This window comes from Thermobia domestica, chromosome 6 (genome assembly GCF_964235325.1).
Source record: "Thermobia domestica chromosome 6, izTheDome1.hap1.1, whole genome shotgun sequence".
NCBI classification, from domain to species: domain Eukaryota; kingdom Metazoa; phylum Arthropoda; class Insecta; order Zygentoma; family Lepismatidae; genus Thermobia; species Thermobia domestica.
The window spans coordinates 37,688,399-37,712,693 of NC_137459.1; the positions used below are offsets into that span (position 1 = coordinate 37,688,399).

A 24,295-nucleotide genomic window follows, 5' to 3' on the forward strand; every position below is an offset into this window, starting at 1 on the left:
AACAGGTGGAGGAGAGCGACCCAAAAGGCCGATCCCAGCTAACTGACAAGGGACGGATGTGAAGCGTGACAGCTAGATATTTATGAAAATTGGTATCCTGACTAATTGTGGATCGCTAGCCATCGTGGTGATAGTCACTCGGTGCGGTATTGCCTTGTTTACCCGCTATGTATAATACGTACACCAAGCATTGACCGGGTAAGGCTGTGCCCTCTGCCGAGTTATACCCCTAAAATGCCAATAAAAGGCCGAAAATGAAGAATGTATGCAGGTAACCTGATACCTACGGTGGGAGATACGTGACCAAGAACACGACAGTAGTGTCATACAAGCAGTGTTGCCATCCGAACACAAATTTATAGCTTTTCAAATAGAATGTATATAATTTTATGGCATTGAAACAGTTGGCGTAAAGCGTGAAAGAAAATAAGCAAACAAAAGGTGGGTTATCAGTGTTGCCAAATAAGGGAGATATGTGGCTGTGAAGCTGAGAAATTATGGGGTCCGTACAGAGAAACGAAGTAATGCACAACAACAAGAAGACTGCAGAAGGAACAAATATACAGTAGGGTGTAAACCACGGCATGCACAGCATCCAGTGATAACGTCATATTGAGTGTGCGGCTAGAGTGAGAAGTGTACGTATTTTGCCATACAATCTATGTTTTTTTTTTTTTTTTGTATGTATTGGTGTATTATGTTAAAATATTTTGCGCTTGTATATTACTGGCAACCTGAATGCAGTGTGTTTTATCTACATCGTTGTCTCGCATGCTAAGATTTCCTATATTCTCGACTGACACCTATCACAGGTCATCAACCTTTGTGAATCGATTCTGACGTACTTTCTTGGCACAAATTTGTTGCTTTTCGTGCACAGTTTTTCCCGAAATTTTTTAGACGCTAAGCCGTCGTTTCTGTGGTGTGGAAAGCATGCAGGATTCTATGCAGTGTTTAAAGCTCAAGACAATTTGTTTTATAGCACTCAGGAACGGTTAGAGATATCGATTCCACACAAACATAATCGGAATTGTTGCGCTATCCCTTTCGCATCGTACCCTCCCGATTGTGAGGGTTGTGAGGATACCAACTACAATCACTAATCATTATATATTTTGTGTTCCATTTTATTTCTTCGACCGGAGACGACTCGCTACAATTTTGCGTGTTACATGAGTCGTATAGATGCGTCAATCCCATACGAGAGTACGTATTTCTTTTGTTTGCTGTTGAAGTTTGGTGAAGATTTATAAAGATGTTAAAACGTTTCCTGTACGGAAAGGTATATAGGAAGATTTGCTGTTCATATTTCCGCATTACATCACATGGGACTTCTTCTTTCTACGGATACTCTAACATGTGATCTTTTTGGACGAATCCTGCGTCAAGCCGTTTAGTCACTGGATTCTGCGCATGTTGCATTTACTTCCTACTGTACATTTGTTCCTTCTGCAGTCTAGTTGTTGTTGTACATTTGTTCCTTTCTCTGTATAGACCCCAGAATTTCTCAACTATACAGCCTCATATATCCCTTATTTGGCAACACTGATAACCCATCTTTTGTTTATTTTCTTTCACATTTTATGTCGATTGTTTTAGTGCCATAAAATGGTGTACATTCTATTTGAAAAACTATAAATTTGTGTTGGGATGGCAACACTGCTTGTACGACACTACTGCCGTATTCTTGACCACGTGTCCCCCACCGTAGGTATCAAGTTACCTGAATACATTCTTCATTTTCTGCCTTTTTTCCGATTTTTAGGGGTATAACACCGCACAGCCTCACCCGGTCACTGCTTGATATATGTATTATACAAAGCGCGTAAACAAGGCACTTTCGCGCCGAGTGACTATCACGATGATTAGCAATCCACAATTAGTCAGGGTACCAATTTTCATAAATATCTACCTGTCACGGTTCGCATACTTTCCTTGTGAGAAAAAAAAATGACTTAGAAGAAGAAGAGGAAGAAGTTTTACATTGTTCATTTTAAAAATGCCTTCTCTATTGCCATATATGTCCTTTATACCAATCATAGATGTTCACGAAACAAGTATACTTTGTGTAAATTTTAGGATTGTAGTTGTCTTGACGATATCTTCTACTTTGTCAAAGAATATGTCTTTAAATTAACATTTAAGTGATCAGCTTAAAGCGATGACCTTGACAAGATCTTAAAAATATTGACTCAGTAGTGTTTTATAGTAAGTTACATAGAAAACACTTGATATTAGGTTTTTTTTATGTAATATCTTAAGAAAAGTGAAAAATTGGGAATGAGGCTGTAAGAAAACATAGAACGCACTTAAAACCATGGATAGTAGTGAATTGTGAAAGAAAACATTCTAAACTTCACATTGCATATATACAATAAAAGAGACTAGGATAAAAGATAATATCAAAATTGCAAGAGAGGCAATATTCTGCAAGAGAACAGTCTGAGGTTTCAATGGTCGCGACGCTCTTTAACAATGCGTCGCATACAAAATAGCTAAGCAGACACATTTTATCCAAATGACGTCAAAAATGTTGGTTACCACTAGACCTAAAGTATAACTTTCAAATGTATTGGCTTTTGTTTTTTTTTTTAAAAAAAAAAAACAATCGTAATAATTCTATTCTATACTATTCTATACTATTCTTACAGTCCTTACAAGATCAACACCATAATCATTCATAATTCATATATATATATATTGAACTCGTAAAAGTACGAAATGTTAAAAACAAATAAAATAAAAATAGGTTTACCTTCTTTTTAGGAATCAGTAAAAAATGGAATTTCCGCAGTGCGAGCCTGTTTCATGATTAAATTGTTAGCGCTTCCGCAAAAAGCTAGATTCAATTCCTAGTGAGAACTCATGATATTCGTATCTCACGTTAAACCTTTATGCCCACTCCTTATAAAGCCTCGAAACTGAAAGTAAAGTAAAAACCAAACAAACGTTACCACTGTAAAAATCCGTGTTCAGGAAAATTGTTTGCAACTCTGTATTTCGTTTTGTGTTCTAACAAGCAGAACAATTTATACAGGGTCCGGCAAAAAGACCTACCACATTTGGAGAGGGCGCTGTGTGAGTTGCGGTGGGAATATGGCAGCGGAGGGGGTACAGATCAATAGCAGTATACGTGCATTTTCAGTAGTCGCAATGGCATGGCGCGGTGAGCATCGTGTCTTTGTTGTCAAAGAATATATTCTTAATGGTGGTTCTGTGATTACAACTCACCGGGTATATCGCATGCAGTTCGGACTTGGCGGATTCTGTTCCGGATAGAAAACTATTTATGTTTGGGTATCAAGCTTTAGAGTAGCATATTCTGCACTGAAGAAAACATCATCTGAGCGAGCTGTTTACGTGTTGAGCGCTTTGGAGATTGCTGAATGGACGCTTTCACACACGCCATATTTTCCGGCGTTGTTACGGTCTGAGGTTGTCCAGGCAATTTTTTCTCAGTACAGAACGTGTTGCTCTAAAGCTGATTTTTTTTCTATTCGAAACAAAATCATATCTGCCAATCCGAATCGAATGCAAAACGCCCGCTGAGTAGTAATCACAGAACCACCATTACCAATATATCCTCCACAACAAACGCACGATGATCACCACTCCACGCCATTGCGACTACTGAAAATAGCTCTCTTCTATCCGGAACAGAATAATATCGGCTAAGTCCGAACCGAATGAGAAATGCCCGCTGAGTAGTAATCACAGAACCACTATTATCCTTCACAACAAACGCACGATGCTTACCGCGACACGTCATGGAGACTACTGGAAACGGCATGTATACCGTTATCGATCGATACTTCCTCCGTCGCTGTATCCCCACCACAACTCGCACAGCGCTCTCCTCAACTACCGGAGGTATTTTTGCCGGTCCCTGTATATTTTTATGTGCAGAATAAAAAACAAATGTCTTTAATAAAAATTTTGTACAGAAACAGATTGTTCAAGTGAATAAATACATATAATGAAGTTTAACGTGCTCAACTTGGTTGAAACAAATACTATTAAAACTATTCGAAAATATTCGTTATTCAAACAAGTATTCGAACAATTTTATTCCTTTTATTCGAATATCGGAATGTTCTTTTTCAATATTCGAAAAATCATTCGAATAGTCGAATAACGAATATTATTCGAGTATTCAAATAACAAATAATCGAAGAAAAAATCATTTGAATATTCGAAGAAATCAATAGTAAAACATTCGAATTGTATCATGAATTATATCATTACTTGTTGAAACTGCGTATAAAGAGTATAATATTCAGCACTGTGGGTTGTATTAATGTGCTAAATAATTCAACAAATCTTTTAATTTCCTGATATTCAACGTTAGTTTGCTTTTACTCTTAGCGGTGATTATTTACTGACAAATAACATAATTTGTGTTTATGTTAAAATATTCCATCACATTATGCTTTAAAAAGAACAGGAAATTCAACATAGAGAATTTTTCTTGCTTCTTTATATTCAGCAGTATATATAAAGAGCCTGTTCAGTAAGTGTTTGCCTCCTTTCCCGTGATGTCTTTATTAGTTAAAGGAAGTGACAGATTCAACTTTCGTGTAAGAGATAGGAATATCCCCTTGCACAAGAGCCATCATTATTTATATAGTCCCCACCAGTGGCGATTCAGTACCACCATCAGTGCTCTAGTTGCTGCTAGCCGTCACAGATAAATCGGGAGGTCGCCTGTGCAAGATACCACCGATGATTACCCTCTACATTGAACAGAAGCACGTGCCCTTCAGAAAAGAAGCAGAAATGTGACAGCGCGAGATCAGGGCTCTAGGTAAGGGGTGCAACAACACATTGTTGAATTGAAGCTTTTCTAACACGGAATGTGTCTCCCGATTTGTGTGTGTACAAGAGTTTTTTTGTATTGCACAATTCCCCATTCAAACATATGGCAGACGTACACGCAATTTGTGCACAGTTTGCACATATCGCGCTGGTTTTATAGTTATGCCTTGTTCCAGGTAATCCAGTAGCAGATTACTGTTCCAATTCCAGAAAACAATAGTCCTATCTGATCTGGTCTTCACCTTCTTCAGGAAAAATGAGATTGGTTGCCGGTATTCCATTCACTGTTGTTTTGTCACTCTATCTTAATGACGTATCCGTGGCGACGATAAGATGTAGAAGTACGTCTACTTTTGCATCGTAGTGAACCAGAATTTTCCAAAACAAGTCCACTCGTAGTTATTTCATCTGCTTTGGTAACTGGTGTGGGACTCATCTCAAACACACTTCATTGCTATTGGGCATTGACTATGTGATTCATTGTTTACAGAGGTATAGCAAGGACATATGCAATCTCTCGCTGCTTAATACAGCAATTTGTCCAAATAAGTTCATCAATACGTGCCACTAACTCTGGCAAGCATTCAAAAACAAGGTATCTTCCAACTTGGATGTAGCTGGATCGACCTTCCATACACTCCTTACCTATCTACTGACCATGCCTACGCTTGCTTCACAATACCACACATGCATCAGATGGTGAACATCCATGTATGGAATAACTTCCACTATATGGAATTGGATTACTACATGTTGCCTTAATCGTGCGTTTATGCAGTCTGCCATGTTTCGTTCTCCTGATTTGACATCAGTGCCGCTACCCACAAACAAAAACATCTAAGAGAGGACATTTCACATATTCATTTCAGGGTAACGTATTTTATTTCTGTCAATTACTACACATATTATTGTCCAGGATGCGAAACTTAGTGAGAAAACCTTTTACTGTATATGCACTGACGCAAATGCATTTAAGGTAGAAATTCACAGAAGTGGCATAAAGTTGATACACAAGAAGATGATGATAGATGGTAGTGGTCTTAATATGGCACCCGTGAGACCTACCATACATACCATACGGAGTGTTAAAAAACACAATTCTCATATTCATAACAAGTGTCACCACCCTAAGCGGCCACGCAAGCACTATCCGGGCAAGTAGCTTTTCGTACAGATGCACGGTATCCCATGCTTCTTGTAAATCTAGGTATAGCTGGGTGATAGCTATTGGCGAAGCCAAGTTGACGGTCAGGTGCTACTCGTGATCGATAGGACTAGGGTCCGGAGACTTGGCAGCCCAGGTAGAAGGCTTATACCGAGTAGAACATAATGGGCTACACTGGCGATATGGTGGCGCTCGTAATCCTGCTGAAAGATTTCACAGAATGTCCACGAAAGCGTCATAGGACAGGATGGGCGTCATCTCGAATGTACAACGCACTAGTCATGCTTCACTGAATGAAGATCAAAATTTGTACCTTGTTGCCCTCACCCATACTAGAATAACAGATGTAATGTATTGCGAATGCAAACACATGCTGGATTTTTGCATTTATCTGTACATCTTCAAACACATGAACGTCACTGTATCAGAGACATAAATAACTTTTATCGCTGAACAGCACAACCCTCCACTTTTCGCCTTGCTTGCGATCTCTCTGGACACCATCGCAGACGTTCTATTCAATTTGTATCAAGGGTGATTATACGAAAAGAATGCAGGAACCCGACCTGCCTCCAACAATCATTTGTTTAGTGTTCGTGTACTCAGATGGTGGGTTGCTCTGATTGCACTAGCAGTCGCCTTCCTGTTAGGATGGTTCGAATGATTCCTGTGCGTCACGGTAGGGAGAATGTCTCCTGTGAGAACACGTCCTTTCACCATTTACGCCACCGATGGAACAGTGAGAGGTCACGACCTACACAAGTGGGAGTTCTAAGGAACAGTCACCCAACCTCTCGTAACCCCAAACATACGACCACTCCCAGAGTCAATTAGTTGCACAAGAGACGTAGTCCTGCTATCCAGCGACCCGTAAACTATTCGCAGCTTGCTCTCTGCAGACACTACAATTAGCATACTCTTCACAATTATCTATGTGTTTTTACTTTCAAGCCAAGATCAGTGTGATTACTACTGACATACATTTGTGTTGCGAATTTTATTTAAATCGAACAATGTATCCAAAGTGCTCTCAAATGCGTTTCCATCAATATATACGTACGATTACATTAGAGATTTATATTTTATTCTTTTAAGTTCTATAATTATTGGGTCAAAAGTTATAGGAATTTTTTTCCTTTTGTTTTTGGTTTTGTTGTCTTCACTTGAGAACAATAAAGGTTTCTTACCCTATCTCATTTCATCACTTTTTTTATGTGAAGCATGTTCGCTGAATTGTAATATATTGATAATGAAGCAAACACAAGATATTGACATCAATAAGTGATGTGATTCAGCATGCATAAACTTGCCACACATTCCGCTGAAGTGTGTAGTTTCGAAAGATATCCAGACCATTACAAAAAAAAAACTCACAGTAATGTGTCTGATAACATTACAAGTTTAGAGTATAAAGCTTTTCCAATAAATATATCTTCAAAATAGAGCCGCCTGTGTTTTATATAATTTATCACAAATATGTCCGTTGTTTTAAACCACTCTGTCATTGAGGGCAACCAACTGAAAACAAATGTTGCAATTTATCCTCCTTTTTTATCCATTTTGTATACGGACATCACGAATAATTAAATTTAACAGCTGTTGAAACATGTCTGTTTTTATTTCTTTTAAAGTAACATATGGAGATGTTTTAATTAAAAAAGACAAGTGAACATCAGTTTGAGAGACAAAAAATATGTTATCTTCAAAGGAATATACTCATAAATATACATTCGTTATTTTTTTATTGAAAATTTATTTCAACGTGATGATCAGATTTGATTACATACTTATCATGATACAGTTTTCAATATTCAATCTAACAACACGTATTCAATTTAAAGAAGCAAGACGGAAATAATTCCACCCTAATGAGGCTGTTGCGAATGAGCGGAAGGGGCGTTGCTATGTTAACGTACCCGTATTATTATTATTATTATTATTATTATTATTATTATTATTATTATTATTATTATTATTATTATTATTATTATTATTATTATTGTGTGTGTTGCGTGGGGTGCCTGGTTCGATCCCCAAGTAAATTTATGGTGAACAACTTAGTCTCTGTGGGTTTTCTCGGAGTACTTCCGTTTCCTCCCATTTTCTCTATCCACAGTGCTTCCATTATCATTCACTTGCTTTAATCAACGTTTCCCGTAGCCTAAAGGGCATAATCGTGGGGCGTTAAACTGAGATATTTTATTTTCAAACGGCAAAGGTCGTAGACTGTATGTCATGCTAATTTCTGATAATAAACAGCCACACTTATAGATGTCGCTACCTACGCTATCGGCTGCTAAACTCTACAGATAATTTGCTTATTTGCAATTGTGAAGATTTAATTGCAATATAAACTGTAATGTTTCAATTTAATTATTCGAAAAGGGATAGTAATTATGCTGAGCATGTTCATCTTTATTTGAGCATTAATATTTGCGTAACCATATGTTTAGCCACCATAATAACATAATTGTATGTGTTTGGCTACTTGATTCTTCAATTGATACTACACAATTGATACTGCTACCACCAACCTCATTTTGATTATGAGTGCAGCATATAAATGATATTCAGTATATCTTTTGGACTTGCGCCTATTTTCATGTGTTCTGCATAACGAAGTCCTGTAAAAATTGCATAAAAACGATATGGAGTTTGTTGTGATTGGTGAGAAAACTCACGATCAAAAATAAATCTGCTAAAGGAAAAACAATTAGAACTTTTAACCTATAGCATACAGCGAGCCGAAGACAAGCACAACAACTAGTAAAAATAATTTTGGTATAATTTATTGGTAAATTTCATAACCAAGAGAGAGAAACAGAATAGACCTACAATAATATATTTATTACGCTCAATATATCTTGAACTCTACACTTCTTGCAGCAATAAAGGCCTTCAAGGCATTCACTTCGTCAATGACTGCATGCGCAGTACAAACAGAAAACTTTACCATTGCTTGATCCAGGACAACTTCCAGCGAAGCAGCATTAGAAAATTACTTACAGCAGAGTTTGGTTCTAATTTGAGCTATGGAACGTAAGGCAGGAGGTTTATTTCATGGCTACCAACTGGCCATTCGTTCAATGTGACAAATCATCGTATATGTTCCTGGAGCGAATTTTATATGATTTTCATTTTTAGCTCCTGGAACCACAAGTTTCATTTTAGCTCTGGAACAGAATCCTAGGGGTAGACCAAGATCACACTGTGATATTAGGGCATCAAACAACAACACAGCATTATGTGCTCCTCAGGATAAAATATACAGGTTGACTACGAAGAAGCAAAGCTTTACCCGAACTTTTGTCTAGACTATGTATTTTAATTTTAGTTTAAGTAATGTATAAAAATTTTCCCATGGTTAGTGCATACTTTTTGACAAAGCTTTCGATGACATTTGTTTTTGCGTGTTCCGAATCTTCAACACTTGTTACACGCCGTTTGAACCTATCTGCCCACTCGTACTTTTGTGTTCGACTCAAACAACTTTCATCATATTGCACTGCCATCAAACGGTGAATTTCGATTAGTTTCAAACCTTCAGCTAACAGAAACCTGCTCCTTCACGTCAGTGCGCACCTGCAAAAGTGCCACCATCTTGTTCCGCTGATTCCCAGTATCCCGTTCGCGAGGCCTACCTGATAATAGATCCAGGACACCACCAAAAATAACAAAAAAGCACAAATTTTGTGGAAGTTTCGTATTTTGTATTTGTTGTATATAAATGATCCGATCGGGATAAAATTTGGCATTGTGGTATATTTTGATCTGTTTATAAGCATGCGAAAATATTAAGTTGTGCAGAATTTGGGTTTCCAAGTTTTGCATAGTCGAATTTCTAAATCATTGGTCATAACAAAAACATAGTAAATACCATTAAAATACCAAGTAGAAAGTCTTGAATAGAAAAAATACAGATCTAATAAAGGACTATTTTTATTACGACTATAAGTATTTCGGTCATAATTCCATTAGTATATTAATGTAAAAAAAATCATTTTCTTAGCATCGGAGATAAGAACTTTCCCACAAAATAAATCCTTTCTTCTTTCAATATGTCTCTTCAAAAAATCTCACCGACAATTCCTTTCTGTTTGGAAGCCTTCATTTCCCTGTCTTTGTCTCAGTTGGTACGACACTGTCACTGTCATTTCGAGGTTTCAAGAAGCAAGCTTTCTTGGTTGCCGTTTCTCCTTGCTGGCATTTTTCCAACTTTGTTTTCGTGCCAACATTCGATCCATCAAGCATATTTATTTTTCGCCTTGCATCGGATTCACCGAGCGTGACATGTAAAATTAGGTGACTAACTTTACAAGAGAACAGACGGCAAATATTCCATCCATTATTGCAAATCGGAGATCAACTTAAGTAAGTTTACAAAATGCAGAGCTCTCTCTCTCTCTCTCTCTCTCTCTCTCTCTCTCTCTCTCTCTCTCTCTCTCTCTCTCTTCTTTATTTTTTTTGTTTGTTTTTAATATGTGTATCTTTACGTGATTTTAGTTCATACAGATACTATAAATTCAATCTCATGTCCCCATACAAGTGAAAAGCTTTCCTGTTTTAAAATGTATGCAGATTTTAGCGCAATGTCGCTAATTTTAGCTTAAACTAGTCTATGCTTTGTTTATATACCCATAGCCGCCCGAAGGTGGGGCAGGGTGGGACCCGGCCCCCCTTTGGCTCACGAAAACGTATACGTAATATTGCAAACCACGTATATTAAATACCAGAAATACCAGACTAATATAGCAACATGGAGATGGGCCCCCCTCTAGAAAATCTTCTTCGGGCGCCCCTGTATATACCTACTGTAGCTATATACTAGCTGAAATGCCCGTCCTTCACACACGAAGAATAGATTTTATGGAAAATACTTCAACTCTTCTCCTCCCTTGCGCTCCCCGCGTAACGTAGTCGCTAACGCTCTCGTCTTCGGTGCAATTCCCGGGTTCGATTCCCGGTGGCGGCACTCGGTCGAAAAAGTGTAAAACGCTTTTTCAGGCCAGCCACCCTGAACGAGGTTTTCCTGGGTTTTCCTCATCCACACCAGGCAAATGCTGGGGTGGTGCCTAACTTATAGGTCCCAGGCCGCTTCCTTCCTTCCCCAATCCTTGCTTCCTTCCCTTTCCCCGGATAGTGTGCTCGCCGAGGGACGTCATCCCTCAAACGTGACGGGCTAAATGGCCTTAGATGCCGAAAGCCCAGAAATCCTTCTCCTCCCTTGTGAGTTCAATGAAAGTGTAAATTATGAAAACCCAGAAGTAGTACTAGATCTAGAAATTTCGGACCCTCCGCCCGCAAGAAAATTTGAAAGGACCCCCTCTATATTCAATACTTTATTTTAATAGTAGTTATATTTTAATGAAATATTCCTAGTGTTCTATTTGCTATGGAACAGAGAAGGAATCCTTCCCCTTCGACTTCATCTTTGCAAATTCCCGTATAAGATCTCTCTTTTCAATGGTCGAAACTCTCTCATTGCCAACATTCCCAAATCGTTTATTTTCTCCTATCATTGAACATCTTGAACAGCTGTTGATCCTCTTGAAGACTGAGAATGAACTTTTAGCGGAAGCGACAGTCACAGGTAAAATCAGAAATAAAGCAAGAGTAGTCAAAATTTCAGGATAACTTGGGGCAATAGTATTAAACTCGACGTATAGTAATGCCGCCAATTGAAGAACAGTGTTGATCTTTGAGTCTGTTTATGTTTTTTAAGTCTAGTGCCAAAGGAAATTAATTCCAATGGTAGCGACGGGCCAATGTTTTGGTGGTACTTCTTTTGTAGTTTTTTCAGCGTTAACTAAAATTTCTTGGTCCGAAAAGTTTACAAGTACTTCCGGGAATATGATTGAAAATTCATCAACAATTGTCTGTAACGATATAAAACGTTTCTCTATTTCATTGTACAGATATCTAGAAGTCTATTGTAAACATTAACCCTGAAGTAAACCTCTGTGTCCGAAAATTGACGATCCTCTACCAGTTCATCGTCTTTTTTTTTCCACTTTGGATTGCCTTTATTCTACAAACACAAGGTTGATTTTCCACTTCGCAGCAACAGCTGTGGCTTCTTGTTTTATTTGATGGTATTCTCTCATTTTCTTCAATTCCTCCCGGCTCTCACAAGTAATTAAACTATTGTGAAAATATAGTTCTTTTTGAACTGTTTTAAAAATTAGTATTTATAGGCAAGGTACAGGGGAACCTTTAAAAGCCCTTGGATCCCTTAGGATCCGGGCTACCGCGCACCGCGAGGTTTTGTTGTTTATAGATCCGGCACTGTCCAGAAGATGTTTTATTTTTGACCTAAATTTTGAACTGTTACCCCCTAACAATATGTATCTTAATCAATGGGAGGCATGGTAGCTCAGTGGTAGAGCGTTCACCTCTGATGCGTGAGGTCCCTGGTTTGATCCCAGATCGCGTCAGGTGGGCTTTGTGGTGGACAAACACCATGTTTGTGAATTTTCTCAGAGTTCTCCCGTTTCCTCCTACTTTCTTCATTCCACCATTGCATTCATTTATCATCATCACCGTCTCCTTTAACCTAGGCGACATAACCGTGGGACGTAAAACTTAAAAGATTTCATTTATCAAAGAATAAGTTCATTGTTATGATACAACATTCACTGTACTTACTTACTTCCCCCCCTATCGCCGTCTATTTTTATCGTATGTGCTTTGCTGTAGTGTAAAGGTCAAGAGACACCTACAAATAAAAGTTTGTATACAAATATACAGTACTTCATCAAAAAACGTTTACTCCGGTTTAACCGATTTTTGGTTCAACCAAAGCACCATCGGTCCCATCAAATATGGTTAAACAGGACTTTAGTGTAATTAATCATTCATTTTTTGCATCCACCGGTTCAGTTGTTATTGTACACCGCCACCAAGGCTGCCTTTTCCTCAGGCAGGTAGTAGCGCTTGTCTACATGGTAGCAGATAGTTGTTTTACAGAGTTGCCAACGTTAGGAAATTAAACGTACTAGAGACAAAACCAGAAAGTAATCGAGAGGGAGAGGCAGTATCGATAAGCAGATAATACATGTCGTTAGTGCTCGGTATCTTATCTTTCTTAAACGATCCGCATATGAACAACAGAAAGAATGATTATTTCAGAAATAATAAAAACTTGTGCTTTCTTCTAATATTAAACAAGTTGGCATGACTATTTGATAATTGTTATTATTATTATTATTATTATTATTATTATTATTATTATTATTATTATTATTATTATTATTATTATTATTATTATTATTTTCTAGGTGTATATAATGGAATTAAGAAAATGGATCGGACAGATACAAAGAGTAGTAATATTAATGAATTGACCAATATATTGTATAACAATATATATGATGTGCTAGATAATTGTGTACCTAAGAAACCAATTAGAAATAGGCCTAAATACAAAGACCTCTGGATGAAAAAGGAGCTGAGATCATTAATTAATAAGGAAACCAAATATTTTGTTAAAGCAAGACAAACAAATAGTAATACATGGTATCAAAGATACTCCGATTTACGGATAATTGTCAAAAAGAAATACTTAGAGGCGAGAAAGTCATATTATATAAGTCTGGAAAATAGTGTTGTCAATAACAATGTTTTTCTGAAAAATATATAAAAATTCTGTTGGCAAGCAAATACCAACTGAAATGAAACATAATGAAAAATCAGTCATAGAATTAAATGATATTGTGGAGTTATTTAAAGATATTTTTAGTGAAAATTTTAGTTTAGAATTAGAACATTACCCAGATAGCCAGGTTATGAATTCTCCTTCGCTCATTAGCAACCATGACGTCATAGATATACCGAATATCACTGAGTCTGATGTAATTCATGCAATCAAAGTTATTAAGGCGAGCACAGCTCCTGGTCCTGACAATATCCCCTATTATATAATTAAAGCCTGTAGTGCCGAATTGTAAACTGTTTTAACAAATATATTTAATGCATCCCTGAAAAAGTGTGAGTTTCCTTCAATGTGGAAACAAGTATACATTGTACCAGTACACAAAACAGATGATCGTAGAATTATAGAAAATTATAGGCCAATAACACTAGTCAATGCATTTTGCAAGATTTTTGAAATTATAATACACAAACATTTATATGTTAATGTAAAAAACAAATTAAGTGAATTTCAGCATGCATTTTATAAAGGGAAATCGATTGTAACAAATCTTGTACATTTTACTGATTTTACACATTTAGGACTTAAAAATAGATTACAAGTGGACACTATATATATAGATATGTCAAAAGCTTTTGATTCCATAGAGCATGAACTTCTTATTGATAAATGAAGAGACATAGGTCTATCTCCATTGCACATTCGCTGGTTTGTAAACTATCTAGCAAGCAGAACGTTTAAAGTAAAAATTGGTCAAATAACCTCTAGTTACGGTTATATAAAGAATGGCATACCTCAGGGATCTCCTCTGGGACCCCTTCTTTTTCAATATTTATTAATGATTTGCCTGAGAAAATTAAATACTCAAATATTTTGTTGTATGCCAATGATTTAAAATTATTTAGAATAGTAAATAGTGAGTATGATAACTACTTACTACAGGAAGATCTAGAACGCCTGAGAGGTATGCAACCCCCACATACGATTATATAGTGTTGAAATGTATAATGCGTAGGATATGATGCTTTAGTTCTTTTTTTTCTAATTTCGACACTTCCAGTATACCCGTAAAAATGTAATAAAGAAATGATGGCCATGTTTTTTTTTTAATATTCAATTAGAACTGGACAATCTACATAAAATTTGCAATCGATCAGTGAAATTGTCATCTTTCTAGAGCCTGTAGTTTCCGAGATCTCATTGTCGAAAGGATTGGCCACAAACATATAAACGTCCACAAACGTATAGTTAAAAACTCCAAAGATGGCAGCACAATTCATTTGCATTGATCTTGGAAAAGGCTTATAAAAATACAAAGGCTTTGAACAATAATTTTAAAAAGATAAACTTTATGAAAAACGAAAAAAATATTAAAAGTACACATACTTTAAAATATTTGTCTTTATTAAACGTGAAATCACAAATAACCGTAAATCAAAGATTTGAAATCCAAAGTTATAGGTTGGAGCAAGGCGCTTTCGTTCGCCCCGTCAGCAATACTACTCCTGATGTTGTAATCACATCAACATCTCTCTCTCTCAGAGTATACAAATCGATGTACTTGATTCCATTGGTAGCGATCATGTGCCTATCAAACTTGCACTTTACTGCTCTCCTCACTATCAACCTAAGCTACCTCCTCAGAAAGTATTATGTTACAAGCGAGCTAATTGGGAACAATATCGCACCGATATGGACAATGCTACTAAAACCCTACTCATGCCTACTACACAATATGATCTTGATAACACAATAGCTGCGCTTATTGAATCTATTCAAGATACAGCACGCCGTTCCATTCCAACAACAGAAATACAACTACATAAGCCAAAATTGCCTCCGCACTATTTACCTTTCATATCTGCTTCTCGTCGAGCACATCGTGAGTATCTCGCTACGGGTAATCTTTAAGCGCTTAGACTTCATCGCCAATACCTTAGAATTACGCACAATTATATTGTTGCATATAAGAAACGCCATTGGATTCAAACTTGCAACACACTTGCAAGTGAATCACACCCCAGTAAGTATTGGCGCGAATTCCATCAACTCACCGGGACAGTATCCCGCACACCATACCCCATTGTCCAGAATAATCAGGCAGTCATTACTGATACGGACAAATCTAATACGTTTGCTTCATTTTTTCAAGGTATTTTACACCTCTCCCAGGTTGGCATATACCGCAGCGCCTACAAAATTCAATAAACCGACGTACAGGTCCAACCTCTGCTTCTCTGTGCCCATCTACCAACCACTCTTTAGAACCCAATAATCAACTTACCACTGCGATTCAACCAGACGATATTGGCCAAACATTGCTCCGTAAAAGGAACACTGCCCCAGGCTTTGATTCTGTTACCTATGTTATCAACAGGCAAGCATCACCTGCTTTTCTACTTTTTCTCAGCACCATATATACTTTCATCCTGCGAACTGGATTTTTTCCAATCGACTGGAAATACACAAAAGTTCTTCTATTTCACAAACCTAAAAAACCTCCATCTGACGTACAGTCTTATCGCCCTATTCACCTCACCAGTTGCCTTTGCAAAATATTGGAACGCATTCTAGTCCGCCGTATGCACGCTCATCTTGCAACTCATAACCTACTTCCTATTCATCAAGCCGGTTTTCGACCTCAATTTAGTACGCTGGATCAGTTATTACGACTATCTACGGCTGTTTGCAATCAATACAATACAGGTTTTCCTGCTTGTCTGGTAGCCTTTGATCTAGAAAAAGCTTTTGACAAAGTCTGGCACCCTGGTTTACTATACAAACTTCATAACTATTTTCTACCATCCTCATATATCAGATTCATCCATTCTTTCTTATTAGGGCGGCTAGCATATATCTCTATTAACGGAACACTTTCTCATCCAATCTCCCTCCAATCTGGCGTTCCTCAAGGCTCGACACTGTCTCCTCTACTATACCTATTGTATGTTGCCGACCTTGTTGTTCCAAACAACATAAACATATTTCAGTTTGCTGACGACAACACCTTTTTCACGACGGCCCGCACAGTGCAATCCATCAGTAAAACCATGCACATGGCAATTGACGCATTCGTTCACTGGTGTAATGTATGGCGGTTAAGTATTAATTCTACGAAAACTCAGGCTATTGTTTTCCTGCCACGTAGATGTCGTTCACGAATATACAGGAATCCAAGTCGATTAAACCTCCAAGTAGATCATACACCTGTCCTGGCGTCAAATACTCTCACTTATCTTGGTGTCATATTTGACTCCAAACTTACTTGGATTCCACATCTCACTAAGATCATACGCCAAGCACAAAATCGGCTCAACCTCCTCAAGCGATTAGTCTGTACAACATGGGCGCTAAAACCACTAACAGTCCTTAATACATATAAGGCCTTTATGCGCAGTACACTAACATATGGACACACTGCCTGGACATCCGCACCGCCAAAATTCTATCAGAAATTGGTTATCCTAGAGCGTCATGCTCTACGCCTAGCACATCGCACCCGCTTACCGCATCCGACACGATTACTTTACGAGCTGGTTGATTTTCCACCTTTATTGCATCATCTCGAACAGCGTACTCGGTACGTTTGCATGCGAATTGACCAGCAACATCCCATGTTACTTGATATCCTACGATACGATCGGGATCACGACGCACCATCAACTTACGTTGATAGTCCCCTACAGCACTTCATGACTCTTTATCATTTGCAACTGGATGATCTGTAGTGGATCCCGAAGTCTTTCCCATCTACGAACCACGTGAGCTTTCATCATTCATCTACCCATCATATGCACCGTAACTACCTATTAACATGGATTCCTCTGTCTTCATCAGTTCCTTAATCGCTCAGGAACAGAAGATAACTTGCACTCGTCAGTACTAATAAATCCATGTGATATGGCGTTCAGAGCACTGCATCTTATCTTCATCTACTTCTCTGCCTACTACACCCTGCACTATATTCATTCCAGTTTTACATTCGTCATAACTCAGCACGGCATGCTAATAAATGTTGTTTTTTTTTCTACAATACATTCGCACTTGGTCTCCCATTATATTATGCTTGTACGTCATTATATGTTATTTCTCACCCTTCAATCACCCCTCTGTATGAATATGTAATTAATGAATGAAAAAATAATTAATTATATGTAACCTCTTAGATCAACCATATTAAAGTTCAATCCAACTTTTATATATCTGAGGCACTCACCCGAAGAAAGGGCAAAACCCTTTAACCGGGACGACGGACAAAAGAAAGCGCTTTCGTTGCTATTGTAGCATTTTAATAGATAGATAGTTCGAATCACGCTACTATGATAACCAATGTAAAAGTAAGTATGAGTTTTAAAATGTTCTTAATGCAATCTTTCCTATTTATTCTTACTTTCACTATTCTAGGCAAAACGTTTTCTCATAAGAGTTGCTCCTTCCCCCCAACTCCCACCCCCACACGAAACTTTATCTACTTTGGAAGTCAAATGCTCATTCAATAAATTGCTTTAAGTGTGTAGTGGCCAAGTTTTTCATTAACTTGCATGATTAATTAAATCAGAGTTCTCTACCGTCAACTTCTGAACTTTCTTTGAAGCGTGGCCTATTACAGGAACGGGTTTGAGGTTGCCATAAAAGAGTTGGCGAGGACAACGTCGAACAATTGTTGTGGAGTCAAAAAAAAAACTTCCCTTCATTGATCTAGCAAAAGAATTCAGATTGAAAATTAGCTTTCCTATTTAAAGTGAAAACTAGGATGTACTCCATTGATAAAATTTAAGTAAGAGGACTCGTTTCAGAATTTTGCACACGTTCTGAAGTGACGTGTTTAGAAAGAATTTTAATTTTTAGATTCTTTTTCGCTTGCTTAGTAAGAAATAACAAAGCTTGCAAATAAAGAAATAACTCGAGATGTAACACTTATGCTGGGATGAGTGATTATGTAAGTATTGTTACAAACTAATTTTGAGGCAGAGAAACTAATAAGCAAGAATGTTATAAAATAGAGTCTGCACACATATATCTTCATTCTGTTAAATCAATGAAGCCAAAAAAATAACCGAGCATCGGCACGTCTGATTGGTTACTTACGTTTCCGTCTGATTGACTCAAAACGTTGCGATCTTATTGAGCGGAGCGGACAGAGTGGAGGTGGCTAACTGTGACTTATGGCTTCACGATTTTGTTGTATAGGCAGATCCTCTATTATAACATCCTTGCTAATAAGACAGTTTTCAATAACTTGTGATTGTAAAGATTCTTGGTTTGAATATCTTTCAAGAGACCAAATTAATAGTTGGCTCAGGCTGAAGAAACCGAGACGATATCGATTAATTCACAACAACAATATTTTATTTATATTGACAAAGCACGACATTCTGCAATGTGATCAGCAAAAATGCAACCCTCACTCAAGGGCTGGACGCTAATCACGTTGCGTGTGAGTTATGACTACCCTCACATCATCAGTCATTTGAACTGAAATAACCGTCCAGTCACAAAGAGCAAAGGCAGGATATTTTCTCAAAGGGAAGTAATTGCCGGTTCACACGAGCAGAAAAATCTGCTGCGGACCCACAGCAGTGGGAAATTCTGCTGCGGGCCCTCACGAGCCGGAAATACATTGGTTCTTATGATTCATGCCACACTAGCTGCGAACCTGCGGCAGGAAAAAAACGTGTTGCGGGTACTGCTGGCTCGCAGCGAGTCCGCGCAGGTGTAGCGGGTCGGTAACCGTTGCCTGCAATCAGTCAAGCCATATGAGCAGACCTTCTCGCGCCTGCAGAAATGGAAATCGAAGAACTCGACGTAGAACTCTTTATAACGAAATTCAAAAATAACCCGAGGTATTGGATTTAAAATGTGAAAAATATCGAGACAGAAATTAAAAATTGAGAGACATGGAACAAGATGTGTGAGACCGTATGTGAGAAATTTAATGGAAAAACAGAAGAGAAAAGAAACACCGTTGGCATGTATTATTATTACTGTTTTAATGTAAAAATCTAACATTCATGTAGTAGTTACATTTCATTTTCGTTTAGCGTTTCTTTTCAGCAGCAAGCGAGTCTATCAACGCTTTTTGTGATATTAACAACATTAGACAATAAATAGGTTTGGACAACGACCCTCTACTGTTAATGCAGTTTCTTTGATGAGATTTCTAATGTTACTCACTCCGGAATAAATGGACCATTTATAAAATTATACTTTATAGTCGAGGTCACGTATTATATAGCCCCTGTGCTAAAGAGGGTCGCTAAGTCCAAAACAAAAATCAATATAATAACAGTAAAAGAAAGAAAAATACATCGTTTTTCGGCTGAAAATTTGTTTTTATTTGTTAATGTATTAATTTTTAAAAAATATATATATCTAACGCGAAAATTAGATGAACATGAGAGCACTCATGGGATTTAAAAAAAAAAAACTTCTATTGTATATTCTTTGTTCATTCAGGATACTTAGAAGCCTTTTTAATATTAATTTTCGCAAAGATGATTATCATCACAAGATATTCCTGTATCTACTGCGTCCATTATGTGTCAATCATACTTCTTGAACGATGGCTATCACTTAAAACGATGTATATATTTTTAATTAGTTTTTTTTATCGTTTTTACAAAAGTTTTTTATACAAAACTAGCTGGAATACCAGTTCTTTACTCGGAGAATATAGGTTTATGAAAAATACTTGAACCTCCTTCCGTCTGAGAATCGCATTTCAATGAAAGTCTAATTACAAATCCCCATTAGATATTCTATTTTTGGCATAAATTTTGAACTCTCCTACCCACTTAGATTGTACATAAGTGGAAATTTTGATATTATACGGTATAAATGACCGCTTTTCCTCTCTTAGCAGCGGAATCTACGAAAACCTTGAAACTTGTTCCATTGTTTTTATATAACAGTTCATATTTCGAATCTCACATCTTTAACTTAAAAGACTTCCACACTCGGCGCTGTGTAAATAAATAAAGAGAAATGTCACAATTATAGAAATGCTTCCCTTTTCCCACCTTAGAAGTGGACTATTTGGAAACTTTATTTTTATTTAAGAGTTTACGTACGGAATTTCGCATCTCCAATTTAAGTGAATACTTACATTGAAGATATTCTCAATATATAAAGGGGAATATGTCACTGCTAAAAAATGAAATGAATTCTCTGTGTTTTACGTCGCATGGTTATGCCGAATAGGCTAAAGGAAATGGTGGTGATGAGAATGAATGAAATGGAAGAATGAAGAAAGTGGAAGGAAACGGGAGAACTCGAGAAAATCAAAGCACACGATGTTTGTGCAACACAAAGTTCTCTTGACGCGAGCTGGGATCGAACCAGGGACGCCACGCACCAGAGGTGAACGCTCTATCACTGAGCCACCGCGACCCACTACTATAGAAATCCCCCTTTTCCTCTTCAAGAAAAAATTTCAGAAACGATTAAACCTGTGCTCCATTGTTTTTAGTTAGGAGTTTACATTCCGAATTTTACACCTCTAACTCAATCTCTTTGTGAATAAATAAGGGAAATTTTACTATTATTGAAATGCTCCCCTCTTATCCCCTTAGGAGCAGAATATTCGGAAATGCTCAACTAAGTGTCTCATTTTTAATTTAAAGTCACCAACACATGTCAAAAAAATCGAAATTAGTCACGTGATAGTTAAACCACGCCAGTGGTCTCTAATAACAGCTAAAATTGTCTATGAATAGGTTCCCTAATGTTTTACTGTCTGTATTCATACAAACTATAGTTAGTTAACATAATTAACCTTAATGTACAGCCAACATTTCAATTGGTGTTATCGCGAGTCTCATGATAGTATCTTTTGCTTTAATTTTATCTCTTATTTTCGTTAAGAGTTCATCAAACGAAGTGCTGGTCACGCGAAAATAATTAAAGATTTTTTCTCCGTTATTATGTAAATCAATAAACATAGAAGAAAACTGCAGCTGAAAATGAAATGAGCTGTTTTCTATATCTATGTGAACTGGTGGCCTGAGACGCCCGCCCGAGTTCGTTGCGAGCTCTCAGCAGACTTCCCCGCTCGTCTGAACCGGTTGATCTGTGACGCCCGCGCGAGTCTGCTGCGAGTCCGCTTCATGCCCGCAGCAGACATTCCCGCTCGTGTGAACCGAGACTAACATAGCTTTTCGTGATCATGAAAAGAAGGATGAGTTCTTAAACTTTAGTTCATATGCAGTAATGCAATGACAACTATGCGTAATGTTACCATACGTCGCATTTTGACCGAAACAGACCCGATTTGAAGGTTTTAAGCCGATGTTCCCACCGGTTTACATTTTGTCTCGGTTTTCAGTCATGACAATGTTTGTACTGCTTTCTTGTGTGGTCTTCTCTCACTGTAATATTCTAAAATATTATTTGTTGTATTACATTTTTTACGTTAATATCCATTTATCTAATCTTAATTTAGTACCCGTGTAATGTGTTTTCCTGTCACCATAACTTGGCACGTCCTTAGGTTGCGGATCGAAGAGAAAGCCATAGAGGTTAGCTGCGAATAAGCAGCTTACAACCTCACCCTGCAAAAAGGGTAGCCTACTTGTTCAGAAACATTCACAGAAGCCTCGGACCAGGACTCGGTTGGCTAAGGATGGAAGTCAATGGAGAGCTTTTGTGAACGCGGCATGGAACCTCCGGGTTCCATAGGCCATAGAATTTGTTAGTTACTTTAGTAGATTTGAATATTAGTACAGTGGGTCCCATGTCGCCACGCAATTCATTTACGAACCTTTCGATCAAAGTTGAGTGTTACTTTCTTAACTATAATTACTGACACATCCAACAAAAAAGAAATAAAATGATTTTTGTGTTTGTTACGTACTTTCTACCAATAAAAGGACTGGAAGTAATCGTCCCATCAAGGTGTTCTGGTTTCGAATAGCAGAAATTTGGTAACTTTAACTATATACCTGTAAAAGCATTTCGGTACACCTAGAATGTAATGAAAATATCTAAATATTAGATGAGTTACAATTAGTTATGTCATACTGCAGCAGACAAAAATGTAAGTTCATACAGTTTATCATTATTATTTACTATTTATTATCTTGGGAGTTACACAATTATTTAGGTTTTTTTTTAGTTTTTTTATTTTTATTTTTATTTATTTATTTATTTATTTTATTTATTTATTTATTATTTTTTTTTGTAAAGACAGAAATTCAATTTTCAGTAATCGTGTACTGATTATTTCATTAACATAAATAGATTAGCACTGTAGTATTCGAGTTATCCTTCGAAATTCAGTATTCTTCCAAGACAACTAAAACATAACCTGCTCAGTTCTCTGGTTTTTGATAAAAGAACATTATTGACACGAGTGTCGAATTTACCGAACTTGGAAGCTTTCTTGAAGTCAATCTTAAATGACTTTTGTGGAAGTCAAGACGCAGTTAAATCGCTAAATGCTTATTCCCAGAGCTGACACCTGGCTTATTGCTCTTTCCTTTTAAAAATCATTTTAAAATTAACCCTACTTACCATAGAATCGAATAAACACTCTTCACGTTGCCGTTGACCGCGAACCTAGTTCTTACCTTTTCGCAACTGGCCACACAAGTCGCACCACATTACCGCCATCTACGCATTTGTATAATAACTACTTGCTAAGCAGCAGCAAAGTCCTTTAGGAGTGGCCGTTACGGCGAGTGCCTCGTGTGTTGTGGTGCTCTGTGAGGAAGAGAAAGGAGTGGGATTTCCTATACACCTACACTACACCTACATTTTCTTTTACATTTACACGTACACCTTGTCTCAAAAAGGTTGAGCGCATTCTTTATTGGTGTTTTGAGGCAAAAATTTTCTAAGTCCAGCTTCGGGTATCTTCGGGAAAAAATAAGCCAGGTTCGAACCTCCAAGCCAGCCTTTGCAATCGGGAAAAAGTTTGCAGATGTGTTTTTCTTCTTTTAAATATAATAAGACTTGTTACCAAGTGTTTAAAAAAGCAACATTGATTGAAATACTTAATGATACAATATTTCGAAACCTTTTATTAATGTCACCATATGCTTGCTTATCATTTAGCTCCCCATACGTAATGGAACATTTAAATACGTTAAAGAATCTTTCCATATGTAAAAGAATGCTCAAAATTAAGAAATAGAACATAATTATCGCCTGAGTACTAAAATAAAAGTCAAAGTAGAACAGAAACAGCGTTTGTAATGGATATGAATGTCATAATTATCTTGAGATTCGTTATACAACGCTAGAAGCTTAGTTCTGGAAGTTCTTGTGTTAGCTCATTGGTAAGCTGTCGGATTTGAAATCATAAGGTTGTGAGTTCGATCCCCCTCTGGGTCAATACTTTTTTTTTAAATTATATTTTCCGCAATGCATGAAAAATTATATAAAATAATTACATTAAAATACATAAGTTGTTTATATATAACATAATCATTGCAGAACATAGTAATTATTATGTTTAAAATATAACATCTGAGATAATTTTCACAGTAGGTCGGTATTATATATGAGGATGTAAATACAAGTTAAGAAACTCGTTCAATAGCAATAAATAAATCATGTAGTGTATTTATCTGCAGCTATTTGGCATATAGAGAGTAATTCTCAACATTCATAATGCAGAATGTCATTTATGTTCTTGAAAAGTTATTCGATGCATAAACAGAGGG

At 37.1% G+C, this 24,295-nt stretch overlaps 1 protein-coding gene and 1 long non-coding RNA gene across 10 annotated transcripts in view; one reads left to right on the forward strand and one right to left on the reverse strand.

Moving 5' to 3' along the window:
• Positions 1-23,329, reverse strand: part of LOC145687944 (uncharacterized) — an 88,038-nt gene extending 64,709 nt beyond the window's left edge. The window contains exons 1-2 of one of the 2 annotated variants that reach the window (XR_014131816.1): positions 23,198-23,329; positions 2,756-2,921 (exon numbers count right to left, since the gene is read on the reverse strand). This is a non-coding gene — a long non-coding RNA (uncharacterized LOC145687944). Of the gene's footprint in view, positions 1-2,755; positions 2,922-23,141 lie in introns of both variants that reach the window. The other variant, XR_014131815.1, reaches the window with a different exon arrangement.
• Positions 1-24,295, forward strand: part of Cadps (calcium-dependent secretion activator 1) — a 794,056-nt gene that overhangs the window by 544,341 nt on the left and 225,420 nt on the right. The window lies entirely within an intron of this gene.